General features: G+C 44.3%; 3 non-coding genes across 3 annotated transcripts; 2 read left to right on the forward strand and 1 right to left on the reverse strand.

The window, feature by feature from the left end:
- Positions 1 to 259: 259 nt before the first annotated feature.
- On the reverse strand, positions 260 to 332 carry TRNAF-GAA. The gene has a single exon. It is a non-coding gene; the product is annotated as a tRNA-Phe (tRNA).
- Positions 333 to 895: 563 nt separating this feature from the next.
- Positions 896 to 967, forward strand: TRNAE-CUC. Its single transcript has one exon. It is a non-coding gene; the product is annotated as a tRNA-Glu (tRNA).
- Positions 968 to 2,872: 1,905 nt separating this feature from the next.
- TRNAL-AAG lies at positions 2,873 to 2,954 on the forward strand. Its single transcript has one exon. It is a non-coding gene; the product is annotated as a tRNA-Leu (tRNA).
- The last annotated feature ends 373 nt before the right edge of the window (positions 2,955 to 3,327 follow it).

Raw genomic sequence — 3,327 nt, forward strand, 5'->3', positions numbered from 1 at the left:
GGAACAGAGCCTGCACCAATAAAGTGAAAGAAAATACTAAATATTACAAAGTAGGAAAAGTGGTTTCTCTTTAGCGCATTTGCCTCAGCCTCTTTCATCAACTGAGAAGTTTCTTACTAATCCAGGTCTCTTCAACCAAAAATGCATTTTCGCCCGACCTCCCTTACGAGTTGGATTCGAAGAGGTAGGTATATGCATATTAGAAAAAAACGTTGTATTTCTATGGTTAGGGGACTTAAAAAAAAACCAACTTCATTTCTGCCGAAACCCGGGATCGAACCAGGGACCTTTAGATCTTCAGTCTAACGCTCTCCCAACTGAGCTATTTCGGCTCCGCCCACAGCGTTCTTGAAATATACTATTTCTTCTTTTTAATCTTTTTAGTCTGTTCTATCATCTAGCAATAGGTTTCATTTTAATGGGACCCACAACCAACGCCCATGGAAGCAGCAGTCAAGAAACTACATCTAAAAAAAAAAAAGAAATGATGTCTACCACCAAAGACTCCTCTAAGATGTTAAACAAAGATAACACTTCGAGGGGCAAAGTGCTTTGAGGGAACCGAGGATAGAGAAACGATGGCTTCTGTTTTCGAACGCTCTTCTCTTTCTAGAAAGAAAGGCAGGAAGACAATGATAAATTATAAAACGCGGTACGAACTACTGTTGGAGCGGCTTAGTTCATTGCGACAACTTGTTTTCCGTTGGCTGCACAGGCCCGGGGGAGAGGTTCTGGAATAACTCTTTCATCGGCATTGTCAAAGTTCGTCCGGATTTCAGTCGGCCACAGAGCAGGTTAGTGTTTGCTTAAATGCAGCCGATCCCTAGCTTGCTGCAATCGGGAGGCAGCTGTTGTGGGTAGCTGGTAAGGATATTTCAAGAACCGCTTTGCAGCTTCCCTGGTGGTCTAGTGGTTAGGATTCGGCGCTCTCACCGCCGCGGCCCGGGTTCGATTCCCGGTCAGGGAAATGCCAGCTTTTTGATGTCTAGTTTTCTTTCACACGCGGCGTTTTCTGCTTATAAATTCAGCGCCAGGTTTGACATTTGTATAAGTAAAATGACAAGCCATCACATTGTCAATTAATTGCTTATGTAACATGAAAGTGCTTCACGGTGGCCCCGCGCTGCTCTGAAGTCATTTAAGATAATAAATTTATTCCATTGGGTGTTTTCCCGGGGAGTGGAATTTCGGAGGCATGGATGAAGTCTGAGTTGCTTCGTATTAACTTATTGTAAGAGACAGGATACGGGAACTTCATTCCCTGGGGTTTGACGTCCCTCGCGGTCCCTGAGCATCTGCGGCGGCGAGAGCAGCAGGCGCGTTGAAATCCAGCGGGTGCCCAGGGTTCTGGGGGTGCGTCCCTTACCTGCGCAGGCTCCGCAATGTAACTTGGGGTCCGAGCGCTTTCTGGACGCTCGCGCCTCCTCCTGCGATGAATCCACACTTTGTCAGGGTTTTCCTCCGAAACGGAGCAAGGCCACAAGTTTCCAAGGAAAAGTGCTGCCAGCAAACCGAGAAACAGGCATCTCTGGATCCCTGAGAACGTGCCAAGAATCATTTGAGAAAAAGCATCAAGCACATCGTCCTGAGAACTGACTGTGGACAGGGATGAGTTGCTGCGCTGGGCGGCTGCGGTGTGGGGGCGCGGCATTTTGCTACTCGGGTCATTTAAACGGAGGCCCCTCGATTTATCGCTTGTCACTTTCTGCTTGCTTCCTTTACAGGCTCGGTGCACATGTGACCTCTCAGGATGTATCCAGATAAAAACCGTGGTGGCCTGACCTCACTTTAAGAACAGATGGCGGGCAATGAGTCTACAAATATGCTTTACACAAATGATGTATGTATGGATTGTGATAAGAGTTGTATGAGCCCCTAATAAACAAAAATAAAAAATATTTTAAAAAAGGAAAGAAAAGATTTTGAGAATGATGAGGGCAACAAATGTACAGATGTGCTTGACAAAATGGATGTATGGATTGTGATAAGAATTGTACGAGCCCCCAATAAAATGATTAAAAATAGAACAGATGGCGACATGGTGTTTTTATGATTATGGTAAATGAAACCATGATCTTTTCCCCTAATTAAATTAATCACAAATTTTCCTCGTTTCCCCCGTTTACATTCAAATTTCCCAAACCCCTTTGAACTGGGAACCTCTTTTGTCATCTTGCTAATTCTCTCAGTAGACATATAAGTAAGGATAATTTAAGAAACCTAGCTTTGACAGAAGCATCAAATAGGACAGCATGCGAAATCTCTGATAGATTGCAATTATTCTGCACCTTTTCACCTGTTTCAGGTATGCTAGACCTGGTGGCAATACTTCCTGACCACCACCCACCCTCTTCTTTTGCGGTCGTATTCTGTCTCCTGTGCTTGTAGTAAAGGAGCGCTGGTGGCAGGTGGTGTCAACGTGAGGCTCGGAAGCAAAAGACTCGGTGGTTAGGTCTCTCAGTCGGAATTGACAAAACAGCAATGGGCTTGTTAATGTCTTTGTTTTCAATGTGTAGCAAGAATTTGTTGTCTCAGTCTTTTTACACCCCTGGTTTTAGGGCGCAGTCTGGTGGGGCCCCTTACTGTACTTGGGGAAGGGACTATTTTGATTAATACCTGTTTTAAAAGTTTGTATCCACACCAAGCTAATTAGATTAGCGGCGAAGGCGTTCTTTGTGAAAATGACGTGATTTCCCTACTTCTCTTTTGAACTCTCATGACCCAGGGGTGGGTAGGGATCCACCCCATGGCAGTGAGTTCTTTAGTTTTGGAGGTTCTGTGAGAAGATATGCCAACAGAAGAAAAGAAGAAACCTTCCTTAGGCCAGACATAGGATTTATTCGAAGAAATAAATAAAACATTCTCTACAGGGGGTAGCGTGGCCGAGCGGTCTAAGGCGCTGGATTAAGGCTCCAGTCTCTTCGGGGGCGTGGGTTCGAATCCCACCGCTGCCAAGGTGTCATTTTGGCTGCTCTCTGGGTTACCCAAGCTCCTGGAGCTGTGCCTAGTGGACACAAATTATTTATCCCATTCCTCTACTATACAATATATTCTGGGTACGGTGGATACAAAAGTAAGCAACACATTAAAAAGCTGCTTTTTTGGGGGGAGAAGGGGAGGGAAAAAAGAGCTGACACCAAGGGCTCAAATAGAAAGTAAATGTTTAGAAAATAATAATGGCAACATACGTACAAATATACTTGATATAATTGATATGATTGTAAGCTGTAAGAGCCCCCAATAAAATGATCTTTAAAAAAACAAACAAAAAACCCTGTTTTTATAGTGCTTAGCTCTTTATCACAAACTCCCAAAGTGGAGATGTGA

The sequence above is a fragment of the Echinops telfairi genome, unplaced genomic scaffold, assembly GCF_000313985.2.
Source record: "Echinops telfairi isolate 266 unplaced genomic scaffold, ASM31398v2 ScPeMD7_7441;HRSCAF=8479, whole genome shotgun sequence".
Taxonomy (NCBI): domain Eukaryota; kingdom Metazoa; phylum Chordata; class Mammalia; order Afrosoricida; family Tenrecidae; genus Echinops; species Echinops telfairi.